Source organism: Sphaerodactylus townsendi, linkage group LG05 (genome assembly GCF_021028975.2).
Source record: "Sphaerodactylus townsendi isolate TG3544 linkage group LG05, MPM_Stown_v2.3, whole genome shotgun sequence".
In the NCBI taxonomy this organism is placed as follows: Eukaryota; Metazoa; Chordata; class Lepidosauria; order Squamata; family Sphaerodactylidae; genus Sphaerodactylus; species Sphaerodactylus townsendi.
In genome coordinates, this window is record NC_059429.1 from 102476750 (window position 1) to 102502081 (window position 25332).

The window sequence follows — 25332 nt, forward strand, 5'->3', positions numbered from 1 at the left end:
TAAAGGTATTGTGCGGAGTTTTATCAGTGTGATAGAGGAAGTTACAATAATATATTATCCAGTGCACAAATTTGAGCAGAAGTCTCAGTAAGGTGCAGTTCCAGTTAGGTGATACTGCAGAGGCAATTTTGGAATGTTTTATTGATGAGCACCAGAAGGAGCATGGGCTTAAGGTGTACCCCTGCTTTTAAGTGGTAGCTCCTTCCTCTCATATTCTTTTACGGATATATAATACTTCCACAAGATTAGAAGGTATCACCAGATTTGTGCTTCCATTTGAGACTTCCTTAAGTCTTCAAGGTTTTATCTACAACATACTTACCCCAACGTATTCAAAATGATATCATATATTACTCTAAATTTCATAATGTAGTGATTAAGAGACTGAGAAGCAAACCAGAAAGTCCATAATTCTGTTATTAGGTGGCCTACGGCAAATCAGTCATACATGCAGTTATTAAAAACCATCTATATGAAATTACATCTACATTGAATGATTCACTCTGTATGAACATATGGAGCTGATTTCTACTAGCTCAGATTATTGGTCCACCCAGTCCCATATTGACTGCACAGATTCATGGCAGTTCTCTAGGGCAATGACTCCGAACCTTGTTTCCCTTGGCAACTCATTTCCCTAAAATTGAACCTCCATATTAACAAACCCATTACATAATTTTTCCACATAACCTCAAACACTCTGGTGCATACCGCTGGGGGTATATATATCCCAGGTTGGGAGCCCCTGCTCTAGACTCTTGAGTAGAATAAAGTATTTCCTGACAGTTGCTAATTTAGACCATGTAAGTGAAGATGTGTGTGTGTGTGTGTGTGTGTTTCTGTATTCAAAATAGTTGCTTTATCATTGCACCAGAAGTCCTCTCTATCAATAAATATGATCTTTACTCTCCTCTTAAGGAACAAACATTTGCTGTCAACAATGTTTAAGCTATTAACAGGAAGATATCTGTCAAAAGATGGTTGAATCACTCCCTGATGTCAAAAACTGCAAATCCAAACATACACACACACACACACAACGCACCAGTCTTTGTTTTAGATAGCAGGATTGGTCCAAGCCCCAAGGCTGTAACTGGATGTGGGCCTTGTATGGTGATTGCTGGGGCCCCACAATTTTGAGAGGGCTCACCACTGTGCAACAATACTAATGCGCGTAACAATACAAATGCGCGTAACAACCAAGTGGGAAAAGGGAACAAAATGATCCCACATTGTCAACAAAGACACAGAGATAAACAGGCAGTAGCTTGCCTCATGGCAGACAGCCAGTTTGATCCCAAGAGCCAACAACGAGCTTTTTAACAGCAGCAACTTTAATACACGCTATTGGAGCTGGAATTACCACGTCTGCTGACACCAGACTTGCCCTCCAATGGATTCTCGTTAAAGGATTCAAAGTGTACTCATTCCAATTACAGGGCCTCGAAAGAGTCCTGTACTTTTATTTTTTGTCACTACCTCCTTGGGTCTGCAGTGGGTAATTTGCATGCCTGCTGCCTTCCTTGGATATGGTAGCCGTTTCTCAGGCTAAGGAAGTTTGAAGGGCATTTTGAGTACTTATTTCTCTTTGAAATAATGCTTTAGACACTGGTCCTTTAGTGAAAGGGTTGTATTCCAATTCCAGTTTTACATGGGCCCAAGACAATATTTCTTTTTTAAAAAAATATAACTTTATTTGTTAAGTTCAAAACATATCAAATAACAGTGAAAATATCAGACTTAACAAATTAAAATTAACAAATAACAATGTAATTCTCAATTACATTGTAAAAACTTTCTCAATTTAACAGTTCTTTCATAACTTTAATTATTACTTTAAAACAAAATCCAATAAACCAGAATATAAACTTCAAAACATCCTATAAATATTTTCACTATTGTATGACTCAATATTTCAAGGTATTTCTTCCAATACAGTTTCAAAATCTGAAGCCTTCTTTTAGCCTAACGAGCCCTCCTCCAGCTTTAGTGGCTCTTCCATTAGCAGAACATCAATTGAAATTTGAGGAAAACTCCCTAGGCTAGAGGAAGGCTACTTGGGGAGAGGGAGTGATTAGATCCACCACTGCCATCTATTTCCTGCAGGCAAAGGAAATCATTTATAGTAGATCTGGCCTCTCAACAAGCATACCACAAACTTTACACACTCCATGTACTTTTCTTACCCTTTTCTCCCCATCCTTTTTCTCATCTCCCTGCTTTTTGTCAATAACAGTTTGTAAATCCAAAAGAGGACTTGATGTTTTTTTTATTTCATATACCTTATAAATCTTTTCCAGAGGAGGAAGATATAGGCATCATTCAGGACTTGTAAAGAAGTTGGATGTAGAAGCTAAATCGGATGATTAAAACTCACAAATTCCCAGTCCACAATATGAAGCTGAGATTTATGGGCCGATCTGATCATCAGTCAGATGTGTGATGTATAATTTAACCTCGAGAAAGGCACATCTCCATGTACAGTTTAAAGCCTGCAGAAGCACTCATACTTTGCATTTTTAATTCAAAGGTATTACAAAAACTAGCAAAAGTGGTGAAATAAATGCTTTCACTTCCCTTTGCCATGTGAATGAAGTTTGACATCTGAGAACCAGATTATTCAGATGTGTTTTATAAGGAGCCAGATGGACTGATGTGTGTTTTTAAAATGTGTTTCCAGAGTGCAGTTGCATTAACACTTGTTTCCCTGGTGAATTATCTCAATGCACTGTTTACAGTGCTTCTCAGTGAGACAGCAGCAGTATAGTCTGCACTCAGTTTTCAGATCATAGTTGCCTAACAAAAAATCATATTATATTTTAGGAGGCCAGAAATACATTCACTGCAGAATCTGAGCAGCCCACATGTGTTCATATACCAACCTGTAGTTTGGGCTGGTGCCAATATTTTAGCTACCATGAAAACTGGTTGTCAGGTTTGAATATTTCTCCTTAGGAAAAACATCACCACAATTTCCAGGGAAGTCAAAAGAGTTGCATACATTCCTAAAGCAAGGCAAGGTGTGGGGAGGCACATAGAGACTTTTAAGGAAGTGGTTTTTCAGTGGTGCTATCAGGAATTGTGGGGTTTCCAAGAAGCTTATCTATGGTTCCTCTATGGGAAGATCACCAGAACATGCTAACTTCCTTAGAAGCAGCTTTCTCACCTGTACAAATCTTCTCCTGCCATGTTCAGCAATGCAAAAGAATACTCCGAGTGTTCTAGGCTGGCTATCATGTGTCCACAGGGGTCACCATTAAGGCTCAGAAGGCATAGTTCATATGAATGTGCACTTCCAGAATATCCCTCACAGGCATCATGCTGGCAGGGGATGATGGGAGCTGTAGTCCATAACATCTGGAGGGCTGCGAGTTTGACACCTGTGCTTTAAAGGCTACAACCATGTGGGTAAAAACAATCATGTGGGTTACTATCACAAATGGTTGTCAGCCTAGGATGAGTGACTGTATTCTTGCAAGGAACAGTGTGATTGCCTCACACATGTGATCACAGACTTTGAAGCACTACATTTGTGATATGCCAACCACTTTCTCAGTGCTTATAAGAAGAAGAAGAAGGGCACAACTCTGCTTAGGATCACGCTGTGCATTTACAAATTGAAGTTTAAGACCTCCCACCTGGTGTGTACATTATGCTTTACCAGTACAGGGTATGCAGCTCCAGCTCTGAACTCTTTTTATTTATTTAAATATTTGTCCTTCACTTTTCTGCCAAAAAGGGACCAAAAGTGGTTCATGTCATTCTTCCCTCCTCCATCGACCCTCAAAATAACAACTTTGCAAGGTAGGTCAGGTGAGAGAATGGCTGGTCCAAACACCTAGCAAGTTTCCATGGCAGAGTAAGGATTTGTACCCAGATCCTAATCAGACAGACACTCCAGCTGCTACACTATGATGGCCCTCTAAATTAAAGCAGTTGGAAGATTTGCACCGACAGGACCATGAGAAGAGTTCCGCCACTGGCCTTGAAAATGTCACCTTGCCAATTTCATGGTCCATTAAGGTCAGAAGTGCTGGGTTTGAAGCCCTTGTCCCCAGAATATAAACATTTCTTTCCCATCCTGCCCATGATATCCTTTGCTCTATTTTTTCCTTATCTTTTTTTTGTAACTTCAGAAGCCCCATTTGATAAATTACCAGACAGCCTCATTAACTGCAAAGCTTTGTCAGTTCTCTCCAAGCAATCACAGTGTTAGTTAGACCCAAAGAGCAAATGGAAAGCTAAATAGGAAGCCAAGCGCAACCTTATTAATCCTGGGCTATAGATCGACATTTGTCAACTATATTGAAGTTTGTTGTACTGAATGGAGCCCTAGAGACCACTCAATTACTTTATCTCTTAGCAATTAGGAACCTTCTCCCTCAGCACAAGGGGATGCAAAAAGGAAAAAAAAATGGAATACAAGATTAACAGAAGCAATCCATGACCTTTTGTACAGGGATCCTTCAGAGGGAAAAAAGAGTACATTGTTTTCTTTAATCTGTACTTTATTTAAGAAAGTGGAAATGCACTTCATTTTCATTTAATACAAAGAGCTCAACATGCTTCTCTAACAAACTCTTGAGTCTGTTATTGCCTTGGGTTGTTCAATAAAAGGAGAATTCAAATGCTTCTCTGTGTCCACGGTTGGCCTGAATATTGTCTAGTTAAAGAACTGGAGAACATGTAGAATTATTTGTTTTCATAATAAAAAAGACTGATCTCTTGCTTTAGTGACTGACACCCCCCCCCCTCAGCCCATGCATGTCAAATGGTCTCCCAAGTTGGCCTTTGTCCTTATCAACTCTGTTCACTTTGAAATGTCATGACTAGTTGACACAAAACTTTCCGGCAATTGAATCACAACCCTTGAAACATTCTCAGAAATGCCACAATTTGTTCAGAATGGAGCTGTCTTGTTGTTGACTAGGGCTAGTTCTTTTGATCATGTTGCACCATTCTTAACGCATTGGATTTAATTTTCCGGTCCAGTTCCAGTGTGCTGGATTCTGACCTTTAAAGCCCTGAATGGTTTGCTTCCAGAATGTCTCAAGAACTTCCTCCTTCCAAAGGAACTCTTAGGCAGCTGCTGGAGAAGGCTGAGGGGTGATCGAACATTTGCTACTTTGGCTCAATCCTTGTTCACCAGTTGTGAACAGAGACCTGATGATTTTTGATGATCAGTTTGATAGTTCATTGAGCTGTTCTTGGGTGTTCGGCAGATTGTTTGCTGTATTCCTTACTAACTGTGCAGTACAGCACAACTGGCTTTTTGCACATGCAGGTTTTCGCACGCCTTAACTGAAGTCTCCAACTTCCTCATCTGTGCTGCTGCACAACTACTCTGCTCAGCAGGCGGTTGTTTAAATTAGAGATTCCCAAAGTGGGCAGTGCTGCTCCCCTGGGGGCAGAAGAAACATCAAGGAAGGCAGTGAGGGATTTCGCAGTGGTAGGGGTGCAGTGGAGAATTTTGGGGTAGTAGGGAGGTGGCAAAGGGATTCATGGGCCAGCTAGTGGGAAAAAGGCCTTGCCCTTCATCTTGGTGAGTTTTAAAGGAAAAGTCAGCAGCACTCTCCTTGCTGTGTAGCCTGGGGTGGGGGAGCCAAGTCAAAGAGCCCTGTTGCTGCTGCTTTGTGAGTCAAGATTTTGTTTTTGTAACAGGACTCTCCTTACTGTATGTCCCTGGGGGTGGTAGGGGAAGCCAAGACAAAGAGCCCTGTTGCTGCTGCTTTGAAAGGCAACTTTTTTTTTTGCAACATCATTTTCCTTGTGTAGCCCTGGGAAGGGGAACCAAAGAAGGAGCTCTGTCGCTGCTACTTTTCAGGGCAAGATTTATTTATTTATTGCAGTGGCATTTTCCTAGCTGTGTAGCCTGGGATGGAATGGGGTAAGATTTTTTTAAAGGAAAAGCAGCAGCACTTTTCTCACTGTTGAGCCTGATATTGAGGAGCTGATATCCCTGCACCAAGCACATTCATCCCACTGAAACTGTGAAGACATAACGGGTGAGATGCAAACATACCCTTTCATGTTGCTAAAACAGATCAATAAATTGGTTTACTTTTACCAGGTCATGTTTTATTTCTGAAATACATACGTGTGTTTACAGTGTTAGAAGTTTTGAATTTGCAGTAGATTTCATGCCAAGGAAGAGGTGTATGTCTATGGTGGCACTAGGGTTGTGGCCTGGGAGCCAAGGGGGCAGAAGCATGAAAAAGTTTGGGAACCACTGATTTAAATAAACAGTTATGATAGCTCACAAATCATATGAATCGATCATCAATCAATACTGTTTCAATAAACCCTACCCTTCATTGTTCATCTATTCTAGGTAGTCCCAAGTGATGCTGATGACTGATGATCAGTTTGAATCAGCATCATTCTTGCACAGGTACAGTTCTGGGAAAACCCAGTGCAAACCAGTTCTGCAAACATTCATGGCTGTTTAGCATGAATTAAACAGATGGAGTGATCAACTCAGCTGACTGCTCCCTTCGAACATACCTAGGCCCCACTGTCTTAAGAACTCAAGAACTCCAAGTAGCTTGCCAGCTAATTAACCTCTTGGATATGCACCTTTCAACACCACCCCCACACATACAATGCTAGCAAAAGCATTTGTTCGGTGCTGATGCCCATTATTTTGTGTCCTTGGTGGATCACAAATAGCTCCTATAGATTGAAAATGCCAATACAAATCACAATGCAAGCAGGATACAATGGACAGTCATGCAAGAGTGCAATGCAACACTTAGACAGCATCTCCTTTCGACTACCAAATAAAGAATTTGCATTTTGCTCTGTGATCAAATACTCAATTCTCAAATAGAAAGAGCAGCCCTGAATCACTGGGGCCTACCATTGAGGCTCGGGAAGGGTACTGAAAACAGGCCTCCACCATGCCTGCCCTTAAAAGGGCGGAAGGCAGTTGGTGGCCATGCCAATTATGGGCAGCAACATCATAACGTCTGCAGGAGGGGCGGGCAGGAGCCTTATAAAGCTTCAACCAGCACATGCATTCTTTCCTTGATCTTTACTTATGGCTGCACATGTTTGGTAGACAACTAGGTTTCCCCTGGTACCTCTGTCCCATGGGAACTTTATTACATCCATTATCTTGTAGGGCAGGAAGCCAGGTGGCTGTATCTTGCTATCTGCTGCTGACCTGGGGGTGCTTTGCCTCCCAAAACTGTTTTCCACAAACTCTTGGGAAAACAGGAGGGGGTTCCCTTTGGGGGATAAAGGGGACTGTGGATGCCAGCTTTGTCAGAACTGGCTTTGCCAAGTGTGGTGCTTCGATGTCTATTCAACACTCTACCACCAGCTGTCCGGGCCCTGCGGGACCTTGGAGAGTTCCGTAGGGCCTGCAAGACCGAATTGTTCCACCGGGCCTTCGGAGAGACCAGCCGCTGAGGGTGCCCTGCTTTCATCCTCCCCCTGCTGTATAGGGTCCCTAACATCATCGGGACCCATCACTCTTCTTGGGAGGGTTGCATATGGGTTCGTGGGATACTGTTTTAGAATGAAAATTTTAAACTTTTATATATTTATGTTTATATATGCTTTTATATTGTTCACCGCCCTGAGCCCTTTGGGGATAGGGCGGTATACGAAATCAAATAATAAAAATAAATAAATAAATAAGTGCTCCTGATCAGTACTTCAGAGTCCGTTCATTGGCTTAAGGCTATGAGATCTAACGTTCAGTGGCAACCACCACCAGTGTTGTTGTTTTTCTCTTCTTTCACAGTGTAGTTTTAAAATTATCCCTCTTCTCCCCAGCACTTGGACTTCCTCTGGGTGTGTGTGTATGGCTCTGCCTCCCATAACTGCATTTTTGTTGCTGTGCCAGCCATCCTGTGTCAGGATTCCAGAACTGTCCACAGGCTCGAAAAGGTTGTGGACCCTACTTTAACAGATCATGTTTTAAATGCAACAGAAAAGCTACCATTACTGAATTCTAGTGATGTACCATTTGAAAACCATCACGGATCCACTGTTGGACCCCTTGCAATTTGCATACCGAGCAAATAGATCGACAGATGATGCTGTTAATATGGCTTTGCACTATATCCTACAGCATCTTGAATCGCCAAAGACCTATGCAAGGGTCCTCTTTGTTGACTTTAGTTCAGCATTCAATACTATCAGACCGGACATTCTTCTAACCAAACTAAATCAGCTAGCAGTACCTGAGCATATTTGTAAGTGGATCACAAGCTTCCTAACAGATAGGAAACAGCAGGTGAAGCTAGGAAAAAAATTACATCAGACACCTATGTAAAAGCTGAGCACAGGGAGCCCCCAAAGTGTGTACTTTTCACCACTTCTCTTCTCTCTGTATACCAATGACTGCATCTCAAATGATCCATCTGTTAAAATACTGAAATTTGCAGATAATACAACAGTGATTGGTCTCATTCCAGACAACGATGAAACGCGCATACAGGCGGGAGTTGAACAACTAGCCCTACGTGGTGCCACTGGAACAATCTAGGAACTGAACACACTTAAAACCGTAGAAATGGTGAGGCCAGATTTCAGGGAGAAACCCTCCCCATCCTACCTCTCCTCTCACAATACCTAGACAACACAGGTATCAACAGTAGAAGACCTTTAGATTTCTATGAGCTCCATCATATCTCATGACCTAAAATGAGGTCACCTAATATCAAAAATGTCATCAGAAAAGCACAACAAAAGGAATGTTCTTTCTCGCGCCAACTCAGGAAGCTCAGGCTTTGCCCAAAGGAGGCTGCTGATACAGTTCTACAGAGGAATCATTGAGTCTGTCATCTGCACCTCCTATAACTGTGTGGGTTTTTGGTTCTGCAACCCAACAAGATGCGACACAGACTTCAGAGAATAATCAGAACTGCAGAAAAAACAATTGCTGCTAACCTGCGAAAGCTTCCATTGAGGACCTGTATACTGCGAAAGGTCAAAAAAAAGGGCTGTGAAAATATTTACTGACCCCTCAGCATCCTGTGGACATAAACTGTTTTCAACTCTTACCCTCTAAGCGATAAGCTACAGAGGCACTGCACCAAGACAACTAGACATAAGAACAGTTTTTTTTTCCCGAATGCCATCCCACTCATGTTAAAGCAAATGAATTCCCTCGATGAAAATGTCAGAGCTATTTATTATATATTTATTATATAATTACTGGAGTACTTTTTTTCATCATTCCTATTACCCATCTCCTCCCAATTATGACTGTATGACTATAGCATGTGCTGACATTTCATTTTATTTTATGATTTTACATTTTATGTTTTTATTACTATTGATTGTTTCCTGATTGCTTACTAGACCTATATGACAATCATTAAGTGCTGTACCTTATGATTCTTGACAAATGTATTTTCTTTTATGTACACTGAGAGCATATGCACCGGAGACAAATTCCTTGTGTGTCCAATCACACTTGGCCAATAAAGATTCTATTCTATTCTATTCTATTCTATTCTATTCTATTCTATTCTATTCTATTCTATTCTATATGGAAGTTCTAATGTTAATATAAGAAACACTGATCGATCACAAGACACAGGGATAAAAAAACTGATAGTTTATTGAACACATTTTGAATAATCTCAACTTAACTGAAAACAAGAAAAAAAGTCTCATACTGACTGTATCTGATTCACAAGGCTCATTATGTGAACCAGGGCAGCATAATAGAATACTGGTAGAACTCTGTTATAGATCCTGCACTTATCATTGCACGTGGCAGTGGAAGAAGTTCTCCACACATTCATCTCCTGATGCTGTCTCATCAAGTGCCTCATTGAGAAGATAAGCTATAATGTAGCAGTGCCCTAGAGCAGGGGTAGGGAACCTGCGGCTCTCCAGATGTTCAGGAACTACAATTCCCATCAGCCTCTGTCAGCATGGCCAATTGGCCATGCTGGTAGGGGCTGTTGGGAATTGTAGTTCCTGAACATCTGGAGAGCCGCAGGTTCCCTAACCCTGCCCTAGAGGAACTGTTTTGTACCCCTGGCATTGACCGAGTATCATACTAGCTGAGTTTGGGCTGTCAACTTTTGTGCTGTGGGACAGGCTCATTTTTTCTTGCTTAACTGTAGATTTGAGGCTTTACATGTGGAGAGTGGAGAGCTGGGGGAAACATTTCCTGAAACATAATTGTGCTAATGTTCAGTGGGAGATCCTGTTTCATTCAACTTTTTCTGGGTCTGTGCTGCTGAGCCTGATTGTTTTTATTACTATGAGCACTTTTTCCTGGGAAAAGTTATATGGATGATCCCAGCCAATCAGGGATTATGTAGTGAAAGAGATGATGTCATGATACTATACAGTCAATCAGAAAGCAGTATGCTGTAGTAGTTGGATTATAAGATTAGAATCTGGGACATCTGGGTTCAAATCCCCACATAACCTTGAAGCTCACTGGGAGAGCAATCCTAAGCAGCTTTACTTAAAATCCTACTTTGGTCTGTTCAGTGGGACTTAGTCCCAGAAAAATGTTTTTACAATTGCACTGAGACCATTGAATGATCTTGAGCAAATCATGTTCTCGCCCCTTAACTTTCCTCTCAAGTTTGTTGTGAGATTAATGAGGATGAGATAATTCAGTGCTCTTTGGAGGATGAATGAGATAAATATTGATTATGCATTGGGGGCGTGCACCATTTTTTCTTGATTTTTTTTGGTTTAATAGACCTAGAAATTTTCAAAAACTCAGAAAAAGCTGATCTGGGTTGCAATGGACTGCACTGAAAAAAAGAGGTTTAAAAGTGCAAGTCAATCAGTGGAAAAAAGGTGCTATCACAATAGAGTGGGGGGGGGGACTTCCTAGGAATAGAAAAGTGCCCTGATTGGGTAAGCTGACCTACTCTGTGATTGGTGAAGCAACCAACTGACCCAGAGAAGGAGGAGATATGTCTCTGAGGGGAAGAGTTTTGTCAGCTTTTTGGATTTGGATTCCTGTGAATTAACATCAGGTTCCTTAAGTGAGCTTGTTAAATAACTACTCTGGGGGAATTTCACTCAGGAGGTGGATCTGACTTGAAATATATTGAGTTCAGTGTGTGTGAAAAGCAGGTAGTACCCTGGAGAACTGGGAGCTTTATTTAGTGGTCAAAGCTGAAGGTGGAATAGTAGTGAGACTTTCCACAGGTGACCATAAATATCAGGGAAGGGAACATATCAGGAAGGAGATTTATGTGAAGTGGGCAGCTAATAGTGTCAAGGCTGTATGTGTACTGTGTGAAAGGGTACCATCCTGTTAGAACCCAAAGTCATCATGAATCCATTAACCACCAGTAATATCTAACTGAACCATCTTAAAGAACCTCTCATAATATCTAAGAAACTGAAAAAAGTGTAAATCTTGATTAAGAACTGTGCCTATGCCAAATACTGAACTTTGTACATAGTTAACGCCTGTCTGTTTTCCATCTATTTGAAACATCTCCTGATCCCATCTAGTTTGTTCAATAAATTTTACTTCTGTTTGTTGAACTTGCTTCAGTTCTTTGGTGCCTTAAAAAGGGGAGATTTGCCACAGGGAAAAAAAAAACAGCCTCCCTTCACCTTTCTGAAGTTCCTAAGTCTGAGCAGAAAAGCTTTAAAAACTTCATATGCTAATATCAAAACAGCTCAGCCACAGGAAAGGTGGTGAAACCTCTTTAGCATAGTTAGGAGGCTGCCTGAGCCTGCCACAAATAGTTAGGAGGATAAAGGGATCTGCTACATGGGCTTTTTCATTGGGGTGGGGATGGGGGGGGTAATAACCCAAACAGGTCTGGGAGGCAGCCTTTTAACAAGAAAAAGAAAAGCCCTTTCCCCACTTCCTCCCCACTTACCTGCAGCCAGGCTGAGGCCAGTGTTGTACTGCATGTGCCACCTCTGAAGCCCGTGTTGAATTCAGAGGCAGTGAACACAGTTCAACGTTGGACCTGGTCTGGCTGTAGTAAGTGATAAAGGGAATTGGGAGAAGGGTTTTCTTTTCTTTCTTTTTTTCAAGGCAGTGGGCCAGACAGGCCCCCAAAATGCATTTTGGAAAAAGCATTTTTGAAGATCTGCTTTTTGGGTCCTTTTTATTGTTGTCTTTTTTTAGGTTAAAACCCCCCTCAAAATACTGACAAGGTATTTTGGGGTCCCCCTCCCCCGGTTCAGCTTTACCAAATGTATACCTCTGTTGGGCATATAGACCTGGCTATGAGAAATAATGCTGAAAGTCGACTTCATCACCAAAATGGACAATAATATCCACTGATTGTAACTCACCATTCTAATTTATGCTTCTGAATCTGTGGTCCACATTGGATAGGACTCATAATGGAGCTGTAGTCTCAGCTGTGTAGTAGAATAATATTTTGTAAAGCCTAAGAGTTATCCCTTTGGACAAATCTGCAAGATTCACTTTATGCAATTTTAGGTATCAGAGTGCTTTACACGCTACACTGGTCTCCAAAATATTTCTACTGTCTTAAATTATGCTAACTACCACTCATCTAAATTATTATATTACTGGCAAAGGGGGTGGGTGGGATCACACACACAATTTAGCAGAGGAGGAAAGGCAACAAATCTAAAAGGAGAAATTGTAGTTTTACTGAAAAAAATAAGCTAGAAATTTAGTAGCAATGAACACTTGGGTGGAATTAAAGTCTTTTTTTAATTATTGGGAGTTTAGAAGCAATTAATCTTTTATGGATGTTGACACCCGGATGCAATCTTTTCTAAAGCAACGTGCATTTGCATCAGGATTTCCTTGATAGGAGCTTCATGTGTGAGCATCAACTAAAATTTGTTATACCCCTATCAGTGCACCTGAGCATTTGATCTTGCCTCCAGAAATAGCCCACTGACAACAGTTCAGTTTATTCGACTTGTTATCCCATCCTCCCCGGCTGAAACCAGGATCAGGATGGCTAACACACATCACAAGAGTTATATAAGTTACAAAACAACGTTAAAACATTCAATAAACATTTTTTTAGATGGTGATACATCCATATTACCCATAAATACATACTAACATCTGGGGGAAGGGAGGATTTTCCCTTAACAAAGGTCTACAATTTACTAGCTGAAAAACACAAAAAAGACAAACCTGACTATCAACTATCCCAAATCCCTTGGCCCACTATCTATTCTCTTGTTATTTATTTGTTTGTTCTTTGGATTACTTGAAAATATTTTTCCAAAACATATATTTTTTAAAAGGTCCATGGCAGCTTACCCCAATCCATCCCAAAATACAACTACAGAAAATGCTGTAGAATAGAGTTGATCTAGGACTAGAATTCCCGTTGACTTGCCACAGCACTTACTGCATGAGACTGTAGGCCACAGAACTGTAGAGAAATGGTTGCTGAGCGGACCAGTACTGAGTGGAGCACTGGGGCATCTCCACAGGAGAATCAATCCAAGTGAAGAGTTATTTGTAGGACCCAGTGTCTGAACTAAGAAGCTAGTTTAAAGAGAGGTGGAATGAGAATGCAGGCGGCAGGCAAGCCAAACAGATAAAAAAGAGCAGGTTGGCAGGCCAAAACTCCCTTGGAGCCCATGAAAGGCCACTGTCAGGGGGATTGTATCTAGGTGATTGAGATGCATTCCTAACTGAATGTAATTGCTATAAGATATATGTAACCAGCCTGCTATATGTTAATAACGCCATTCTGGGGTATTCTTTCCTTTACACACTTTACTTCACACACTGAGTAGATAACTAGGCTATCCCCTGACACTTTGGTCTCATGAGACCCGGGATTGTTTCCGTTATCTCGTGTGGGCAGGATGCAAGGTCTCTTTCTATCGGCAACCTATCTATCGGCAACCTATCTATCGGCAACCTCAGCTCCAAACTTACTATTTCTCACATTTCTTGGGAAAATGGGAGTGGGGGGGGGATTAACATCGGAATAAAGGAGATAGCAAAAGCCAGGTTCACCAGAACTGGCTTTGTCAAACTGGGTGCTTTGATGCCTATCAACAAATGCTACTGATCAATACTACAGAGTCTGTTTATTGCTTCAAGGTTTGAGACCTAACAGCCACCATGTGGTCAAAACATGTCATGTGACACCTCATTTTGAGTTTGGCAAGCACTAGTGGATGTGGTGGCAGCTGAGGAGGGAGCGGCAGCCTCTATATCTTCCTTATGGCTGCTGCAGAACTTTCTACCTCATGAAAGAGGGAGTCCATAGGGAAGCTTAGTGACTGCGAACACCTCATCGCCAGCCTGCAAATGGGAAGAGTTGGAAGAGGAAGCAGCACCTGTACCTCCTCCTCATTAAAAAGACAGTGTCCAGTAGCAAAGATTGCCAACTCCAGGTTGGGAAATTCCTGGAGATTTGGAGGATGGATCCTAGGGACAGCTGGGTTTGGGGAGGAGCCTCAGCAGGGAATATTGCCACAGATTCTGCCTTCCATTTTTTCCAGGGGAGCTGACTCTGTACTCTGGAGATCAGCTGTAATTCTGGGAGATCTCCAGGCCTCACTTGGAGATTGGCAACCCTTGTTCTGCTCTCCTCCTTGTTCTGGCTGCCAGCAATGACAATGGACATTGGCTCACCCTTTGCATCATCCTTTGCTCCTGCCAACTAGGCACACTTGAGGCCCCATTAGCTTTGGCAAACACAAACTGGCTTACTAACTGCTGCCATCAACTCTCCAAAGCAGCCGCCAGCCAGGAGTTTGTGAATAAGTTAAGCAGCTGATCCAACTTTGCCATCAGACAGATCTGGAGGAAGAACAGACAAGCAGGGGTACCTTGAATGAAACGAAGAAGCTACACAAACCATGACCAAGGTTGGTAGTTGTCCGCCCCTGATCTTCACACATATAGGCCCAGCAGTCAAAGGAAGTGACTCCTGGGAAGGTAAAACTGCCCCTTGGCCTGAGATGGGTCAAAAAACAAAACAAAACACAGGGAATTTACTGGGAGGGTCCCAGTTCAAGCCTATCTTGCTGGCAATTAGAACTAGAATGGAATTGCTTTTTTACAGTCCTTGCAACTACAAAAAGTTGAAAACCAGTACCTGCCCCACCCCCTCTCCTGCCTGAGGATCTATGCTCATGAATCCTGTAGGCAATCCAGTCAAAGAGGCATCATTTTTGAGGCATGGATGATCACTTCCTTTGACGAAAGCTGAGAATTATTGCCAAGTAGAGAATTACCTTTGCAGCAAGTAGTGGAGCATTCAAGGAAGTAAATAAACCAAATGATATACTGTGATATGTTTCTATTTCCTTTTAAGGTGGCGGGGGGTGGGGGGATCTAAAAAAATTGTCTATAAAAAGCCTGGTAAGGAAAATGTTTTTTGATTACTATAAAGCATGGTGGCTGATATCTGAGCTATAATGGAAGGTGTATGTATCATATAATGGCAGTAAGAATAGCTGATGTGTTCATAAACTTCCTCTAAAGCCAGAATCAAGCTTGCAAAGGGGCCGTGCATCCCAGAGAATGCACTGAGTGGGCAAGGCTGCCTCATAAAGTCTTTTGTCTTATGCAATGACTCTGTCTGTGTATTGGTTTCTTATTGTATTGATTATATCCAAGTGATAAAATATAAATTCAGTATACTCAGCAAAGACAGTTTTACTGCCCTATAGTGCTGATTATTACAGAAAGTATAAATTGGGTCGTAATTCTAAAGAGTCATCAGGAATCCATAGGCAACCCAATGTTATTCCTTTGAAGGAGTGTTTATGAAATCTCCAAGAGAAGATCAATATATTACTGGGTTCATCTTTTTCTCTCTGTGTGTACATGCATATCTTTTTCTCTCTGTGTGTATATGCATATCTTTTTCTCTCTGTGTGTATATGCATGCGCGCACACACACACATACTTTAGAGATGCTTGGTATTACTTGTGTTCACTCAGTGGGTATTTATCACTATTCTCATCAACCTAGCCTAGGAAGAGGAGGGCAATACATTACTTGCTCTCTCCTTTTTGCTTTCTGACACTATAGATGCTGGATAAATCAAATGCTTAGGAGTTTACTGATGGGATACTCATAGATCCCATCACTTTCTGTCCTTGAAGAGAGCCATTGCTTGGCTACACACGTTGCCAGTAGCGTAACTAGGCAAACTGGAACCCTGGGCAAAACCTGAGTTTGATGCCCCCCAGGTGCGTGCTCAGTGCAACGCGCACCCTCCCACCCCCTTGTAGATACGCCCAGTGGTGTATCTAGGCAAACTGGAGTTTGGCACCCCCCCATGGGCAGCCACCTTCCCCCTTCGTGACCAAGCAATGATTTTTTATATCAGGTCGTTTCAAAGTCACCATCACATTATAGAACAGCAGACATTTTTTAAAACATTCACAAAATGCTTTAAAAATGTATTATTACTGCTATGAAAACGTTTTATGGTGTTGTATCCAGTCCCCCCAATTGGGGGAAACAACATCACTTTCAATGTGATTTAAACTGGGAACCCCAGATTCTCCCTTTAAGGTGGATTTAAAAGGAGACTCTGGACTCCCTAGTTTAAACAAGTGATGCTGGAATCCACCCCCAAACAGCATCATTTTCAATGGTGTTTAAACTAGGGAGCCCAGATTCTCCTTTTAAATCCACCTTAAAGGGAGAATCTGGGGTTCCCAGTTTAAACAACATTGAAAGTGATGCTATTTTGGGGTTGATTCTCCCCCACCCTGAAACAGCATCACTTTTAATGTTTAAACTGGGAACCTCAGATTCTCCCTTTAAATCCATGCTGCAGGCGGTGGATTTAATAACAACAACAACAATAATAATAATTATTTTTATTTTTATTTTATTAAGCATTGAGAGAATAAAAGAATGAAAGAAAACAAGCATTGGCATGAAGGGGGTGGATTTAAAAGGAGAATCTGGGGAAATTCAGGGCGATCCCTGCTGTCAGGAATGCAATTGTTAAGCTAGAAGCACCAAACTTTCAGGGTACCTTTAGGAGACTCTCCTAATGATACCACCCAGGTTTGGTGAAGTTTGGTTCAGGGGGTCCAAAGTTATGGACCCTCAAAGGTGTAGCCCCCCTATCTTCTATTAGCTCCCACTTGAAACAATGGGTGATGGGGCACTCCCTTTGGGAGTCCATAGCTTTGGACCCCCTACACAAAACTTCACAAAACCTGGGTGATAGCATCAGGAGAGTCTCCTGAAATATCCCTGAAATTTTGGTGCTGCTATCCTAAAAACTGCACCCGCTGCAGGTCAAAAATGGAAAACCCACTAAAATACCAAAAAACACAAACGAACCCTCCATTTTTGCGCCTGCCACAAGGGGGCGCCCTAGGCAAGTGCCCACTTTGCCCAATGGGCATTACGCCCCTGCACGTTGCCTCCAATAGCTCCCAAGTTAGATCTCTGTCTTCTCTAGCAAGAGGATAATCAGGCTAAGAAAGTCTTGTGGTATATATCCTCTCTCAACTGTTTGTCATTTGGAACCTTGAATGTTGGATTTCTCCTTCTAGAGATCTGAAGCCGTGAAAGCCAATGCAGGGTGACTCCAGTGTAAGGCCACTGAAATTTTACTGTCATTTAGGCTTTCTGATAACACTCTGAGAGATACTTCCACACAGAATTTGTAAAAATACTTTTCACTCCACATACCCAAAATAAGACATCCGGAGGACATGCTGAACTCATTGACTGCTGAAGTCAATGAGATTAGAGGGGTGTAATTCTGAATAGGATGGCACTATGAACACTCCAGCTCTAACAGACATAGATGTTCAGGGATCAATTTTGTCTTTAGTTCTTATGGATAGTAACTTTTGGAACTTTTATTCCATTCCATAGTAAAATTGCTTTGTCTTTTTGAATGTCTCGTATAGACAATATTGTTTTATACACATTTAAACTGCAACCTTGCCACACTTCATAAATTTTCTGAAAAAAAACAGCACCACTCTCTATCAACCTCCTGCCATTAAATCATTATGAAATGTCTTTTGTTATTCAGGAATCAGTTGTCTCAGCCAGCTTAGTCTTGTGGCTGGAGGCAGGAGAGAAGCTGGATTTTATAGAGCAATTTTTGCAATTCACATTGTCACAAGAATCAAGGGACTGAATCAAATTATTCTCCTTACAGGTTGGAAGGGAAAAAATCAAAGGAAGAGAGAGCTTTTGGGGGATTTTTCTTATAATACTGGAGAAAAGGAACAATATTGATCCAGTTCTCTCTTACTAGTGTGGTGTAGTAAAGAGCAGTGGACTCTAATCTGGAGAACCAGGTTTGATTCCCCACTCGGTGAACTGTATTCTGGTGAACTGGATTTGTTTCTCCACTCCTGCACATGAAGCCTGTTGGTAACCTTGGGCTAGTCACAGTTCTCTCAGAACTTTCTCAGCTCCACCAACTTCACAAGGTGTCTGTTGTGGAGAGAGGGAGGGAAAGAGTTTGTAACTCACTTTGAGACTCCTTACAGTTGAGAAAAGCAGGGTATAAATCCAAAACCATTCTTTCTTTTCTTCTTCCATGGAGTTCAACAATTATATAACATAATACAATATTTTGGGATTCCATTTTTGAGAGGAAGACAAAATCAGAAAGTGGCTGGCCTACTGCAGAAGCAGTTAGAGGATGAATACAGATTTATGTGAAAAGAGGATTACATATTCCCAAGCCAGCGGGGGAGCAGGTGAGCAAGCTGGCATGGGCCTATGATCAGTGGTGGGATTCAGCCGGTTCGGCCCGGTTTGGGCAAACCGGTTGTTAAGCCACTCGCTCCCCCTCCCCTGGGAGAGGGAGCAATGGGGCTGCATGCCTGCTGGGCTGTGCAGCCTTAGGGAGAGGTCTGTTGGCTCCAGGCTACATCCAGGCACCAGCAGGTCTCCCTGAAAGGCTGCGCAGCCAGCCCAGAGGCGCGCAGCATGATCGTCGGCTGGTCGGCTCCCCCAACCCTGGCTAGGAGGCACAGGCAGATAAGTGGGCGGCAAAGAAGGGGCACCTGCATGGTGCGGGCGTGCAGCGGGGGTGCGAACCGGTGGTTGAGGGATTAGAATCCCACTACTGCCTATGATTTTGAGGGGGGCCATTCTCTCAGATGAGGCAAAAGGGATACTTTCATAACGAATATTGGTACTGTAAAGAGAGTCAATGGAGATCTTTTAGCTCAAAATATTAATATTTAAAGAAGTATAATAAATAATAAAATAATAAAAGATTAATGCAGATAAATAAATGGAGATAACTGAAACCAACCAGATCAGTTTTGAGGACAAATGAAAAAATATGAAAGTGTATGATACATAAATCATAAATATTTAGCACTGATTACAAAAATATTTAATGAACAGTTTTAAATGGGGCCTAAATTTCCCATCTGGTCTGGGCCTATTACCAGCTTTGCACAAGTATGCATATTTCTCAGTGGCATCACAAGCTCAGTTTCACCACTGAACTGACAATCAAGCATATCAACAGATTGAAGTCTGGTTCAGATTTTTATTCCTAACCTGTTTGCTCGCTCACTCACTTGCTGTCACTGCTTCTTCTTCCTCTAGTTGGAAAAAATAAACCAAGTGCCCTACTCTAGCTGAATGAATGAAATGGAAGTGGAACAGTTTCTTTCCATATGAGGAAACTGGCAGGGGACTTTGTTAGCTCTGAGTAGTAGAACAACTAGCAGAAGGAGCAGCAACCCAGGGGGCACAGAATGGATGAACTAGAACAGGGGTAGGGAACCTGCGGCTCTCCAGATGTTCAGGAACTACAATTCCCATCAGCCCCTACCAGCATGGCCAATTGGCCATGCTGACAGAGGCTGATGGGAATTGCAGTTCCTGAACAACTGGAGAGCCGCAGGTTCCCTACCCCTGAACTAGAAGATGGCTGCCAGATCCTGAAATGAATTTGCATGGCAGCCATTTTGCCCACTCCTCCCTAAGAGATAACAAAGGAAAATGCTGATGCATAAGGAGATGGTGAAATCGGCATGATTATGGCTTGACCAGTTAAGTGAAGTGATTCAGATCTGTACTTATTTATTGGAAGTGTCTAAATACAGATTGTCATATGTGGTGGACATGTCCCAAAGCAAGGAAACATTGAGCGATACATGATGAAATGCAAAAGGTATCAAAAGTTAAGTTTTATACGAACTGGAAAGTATGCTACTAAATATTTTGCCAAATAATGTACCAATAGTTTATAATGAATATGGTGACTGGCAGAGTTGTATTTGCAGAGTTGTATTTGCAGCAAGATGGAAAGCAGGCCATCATGCATCATGTATACCCTTGTGGGTACCTCTGCCATTTTGCAGGCTCATAGGGAAAGGGGTGAATCTACCTATGTCAGCACTTTATCCACCTTAAGTTTGTTAAATTAAATAGAACATGAATAACATGAAGGATCTTTCCATAGTTGAGTTTCCAACTTCCAGAGGATGGCTGAAGATTGCCGGTGATGACAACTGATCACCAGGCAACAGAGATCAGATCACCTAGAGAGAATTACCACTTTGGAAGGTGAATTCGATGAAAATATACCTCATTGAAGTCCCTCTCCTCCCCAAACTTTACCTTCTCAGGATCACCAGAGGTATATCTGCCTAGGACATGGGGTACCCCATGACCCCAAGTGCAACCATTCAGATCATGTGGGGATGCAAAATTGCCCCCCCCCCCACGACTAGAAAGTTGGGTCGAGGGAGGCGGAAGTCTTCAACTGCCCCAGCCCCACCCACTTCTTCCTCTTGGAGAATGATTGCTGTTTGCAGCTATGTAAGAAAACTGATTAGATAATCTTTTGGGTTGGAAAATTGCCAGAATAATGCAAAAGAGAAAAGCCAAATGGTGGAGGCAGGAGAATCTCTGCAGCAACACACAAAATGGTGGGCGCAACTATAAAACTACAAGAGCTCTGTCAGCTAGTGGGCAGGAAAAAAAGAACTGTTTTGGCTAGCAGTGCTTGTGTTCTCCACACAGAGTGAACCCCCCCCCAAAAAAAATTGAATCTTTAAAAAAGATCTGTAGATAAGATGTTTTATTTCAGCTGTGCAGAAATGACCATAGCATCAATGCTGATGAAAAAAGACAGATCTTTCCGTCCTTTCACAGCAGCTTATGGCTTTTCCTCCACACTGGTCCCCCAAACACTCAGCATCACTGTTTCAGGGGGCAGCAGCTGTGGGCCCAGTGGGCCCTTTCCCATCTATGCTGTCCATCTGGGAACTGATTCAGTCCTTCTTTCCTTACAGATTTCCTTGAAGATGCAAGACGTGAACTTAGAAAATGGGGAAGGAAACCAGACAAGGCTAAAACCTCTGTCTCCAATCCTCCTTGTTATCTGCCATTGGCTATACCAGAATTCCCTTAACTGGTGCCCATGGGTGCTATGGTGCTTGCTAACACTTTTTCTAATGTCTGCCAAGTATTTTTAGGAAGTTGGTGGAGCCAGGTAGGGCTTTTGCCCAGTATAGTTCCTGATTCAGTATTGGAAGCTTGATAGATTGTACAGAGTTCTTTTAAAGTTGCTTTGGAAGCAGCAGCTGCAGAACACAAGGAACTGCACCATATTACTGAAGTTAAGATGTGGCAGTAATTTTGTATCTGGTTCTTCCTCCTGCATCAGCATTTTATGGCAGCCATTTTGTTGCTGCTCCCATCTTGTCATTTAGAATTCCAGATGGGCTTGCAGGCTCAAAAAGGTTGGGGGCCCGACAGACTAGAGAGTTGCAAAGTCAAATAATTGGAATGGCTCAGGCAAGGTGCAGATAAATTATACAGAATGACAGCCCTTCCCAGGCTGAGTCAGTTTGGATCTGAACATTGAAGGAAATTTTATTTGGATTAGTCACTGTAGAGTACATTCTGTAGAGTACATGATCCTGTGCTTTACACTTCAAGTAGGTCACTTTAATGACCCAACCAGAGAATATGTGTCTCTTCTCTAGTTCTCAGACTGGGCAAAATTAGCCTCAAACTGCAGTGACCTGGTGCTGTAGCAGAAGCACCTACTGAGTGAGTTCAAAGCTGGTTGATGCAGTGCAGTGATTGAGGCAAACATTGTCAGGGATTATTGAGGCAATCTAAGCAGGGGCTCAGTTTATGTGTAATCAAGCGATGTAAGGGGGGTAAGTTTGCCTGATCTCAAGTTCACAGCATGTCTAGTTGACACATCTTGTAGCAGCAGTTCTCACAAGTTAATTATGCAGCGTGTGAAGAACTAGGTCCTTTGAATTGACTGCCATCTAATTTTATTGGGTGGTTGTGAATTCCAGAATTATTCGGGAAGAAGAAATTTATCTCATTCTACAAAATTAAGAATTTTATGGGTTTTTAAAAAAATAATTCATGTCTCTTTTTGGTTATTATTTTAAATTTGAAATTACTAAACGCTTTAGCCTCTGTCTCAAGTGAAAGGTGCTTGAGATAACATATGGATTAATTAGATATAATTTAATGGATTTTCCATGGTTTCTTTAGTGGTAAGTAGCCACAGTGCAGGGAACGGAGGGGTAATGCTCATGCCATCATGACGACCTAAGTCAGTTCCCTGGCTGCTATTTGTACTCTGGGGGAAAACACTGGCACTATGAGGTTGTTTGTATCCTTGTAGTGCCCATCTAGTTGTCAGTTCCAGTCTTGGAATTTCCTTGAGATTTGGGGATGGTGCCAATGGTGCCAATGTGCATGTGTGTTTGAGGGGGGAGATTTGGGGAGGGATTTCTCTTAAAATCTATGGTATAACATAGAGTCTGTCCTCTGAAGTTGCCATTTTCTCCATAGAGATCAGTTGTAATTCTGGGAGAACTCTTGATCTCACCTGGAGTTTGTGCACAAGTTGCCCATAGAGGGATCAAATGAGGTTAGAAAAACAGTGCAAGAAGAAATGGTTAAATACTCCCTCCCCTCTTGTGCTGTGGTGTTATGCTCCTTTTACATCTTTTCTAGTTCAATTATTTTTATATGACAATTTCTCTAGAACAACAGAAAAATTCAGTTCCCAATGATTGTCTCGTTGCTTAAAAATTAGCACGGGTCTTTCAGGGTCCCTTGGACATCAGGGATGTATGTAAAGATCTCATATATTCCACACCTCTCCTAATCCATCCTTATGCTGTTGCATATCACAGCCCTACAGACCCCTAGGAAACCCAGCCCTCTTTCTCCAAAGACATGATAAAAGAAACAAAATCCAGAACATAAAGTTCAACATTTTGCAAAATATCACTACAGCAGCTGAGACAACGGAAATGCCATGTCACTGGGGAATATCATTATCTTTATCCATACCATCTCCATTTGAAAATGTACAGTCACTATAAACATGCTGAGAACACAGAAAAAAATTCAAAATATGTGTGAGAGTTAGATTAGTAATAGGGACTACCCAGCTGCAATTCTAATGATATGGGGGGAAAAAACTAATTTGTGCTTACCACAAAATAAACATCTTATATGACCCAGCCCTGTAGCCTTCAAGAACACAAACATTTCATATTTTGCACTTTGGAATATTTGAGGCATATCTGCTCACAGTGGCTTGGTGAGGAGAGATTCCATTTGGTGATGGATCTTGTGTTCATGGGAGTAATATTTTTATGGCTCCTGGTTGGATCAATCATTTCCTCCTGCCATTTAGTTCAGATGTATGCTACTGTTGAGATCCTGACCATGTGATCTGATGGAATAATTATATTAGCTTATGGCAAAAGAACGCTGCACTCCCCTAGTGATCCAGCTGTCATTTGGGAAAATGCAATCCACATTTTGCCAGCACGTTACATTGATCTAAAAATTCATTCACTGTGAAAAATGTGACCAGCTCTAGCCTCAAACCTCAGGGCAAATTAAGAAGTCTCCTATTGCAAATATTAAATGTCTTGTAAAGACACCATAGGAACAAATGAGCAGTTCTTGAGTTGAAAAGCAATTTGCAGCCTTACCTGCTCCCATTGTATGTTATCAATTAACCTCAAGCAAGCACACGGGTTTTTCCCACTCTCATTCTCATGCTGGTTTCTGGAGAGAAAGAGATAAATTGTACAGATTTTTTAAAAAGGGAGAATACTTTTAATAACCAAAATGTTTCTGCACTTTGAATAATGAGAGTGACTTTTTTCTTTCAAATGCTAAATTATTTCAAGCTGAGCTGTTGGAAACCATTAATAATTCAAGTGACTTCTCTTTGGGTAAGAACAACATCTGCTGGATGGTGTTAAAGCATAGGAATAGTTTGACTTTCAAAGGTTTTCTTTTTACTACTTTTACCATTTCATGGTTAGAACTGAACAGAAGCATCATTAACTTAAAGGAGGAGATTGTTATCATTCCCTCAACAAGAAGGCACAAGTGATGGAAGACCAAGATACCCGAGGGACCTTTTCTTGAAGGTTGAGTCCTTAAGTAAGTCACATTCTACTGGTTTATTACAAACCAGTGGGATAATTTGTCAAAGCAGATTAAATTCTGGGGTTTAAATATCATGGAGAACCAAAAATTGTCTTCATCATCCAACTTTATTCTGAAATAAAGCCACCCATCTCAATGTTGTACTTCTGTCCACATCCTAGAGCAGCAGTTCTCAACCTTCCTAATGCCCCAACCATTTAATACAGTTCCTCATGTTGTGGTGACCCCCAACCCTAACATTTATCCATTTTACAGATGGAGAACACTGATGCAGAGAGTCTTAGGTGACCCCTGTGAAAGGGTTGTTTGACCCCCCCAAAGGGGTCGCAACCCACAGGTTGGGAACCACTGTCCTAGAGCAATTCCCACCTCAGTGTTAATGACCATTCAAATTTGGCCAATAAATCTTCCCATTGTCCACATTGTGCTCATGTGATCAAGGACATATGGAATCGTACTAAGCGGAAAAACAGAACCCTGGATACTTTCCTACATACTCAGGGCACTGAGAAGCACAGCACTTTGCAAAGGTGGGTTTCCCTATGTATAGGAACCCCAACATGACTCATATCTATACATATAAGATTTTAGCTGAGTAAGATTAGACTACATGTTCCATCCAACACTTTCATCATTTGAACTTGTATGTAGAAAGCATTATTCGTATTTTAATGCCTTCATTGAATGTCAAGGCCCATTTGGTATTCTAATACAATGAACACACATTTCTCAATATTTTGCTCTTCAGAGTTCTCTTTGGGATGACTGTTCATCATCCGCCAAATTTCAAGAGTTGTCTGATTCAGTAGCACTAGTCCCATTTCATTTTCATTTCTTCTGCCTCTGTATTTTTACACCCGTTTTTCTGATAAAAATTATTTTTTAAAATTGCATTAATTGCATACAAATGATGCATAAAGAATGTAAAAGAAATTTTAAAAAATCAACAATAGCAAAAAAACTGGGACTAACCAATGCCAATGAGAATAATAGTCAT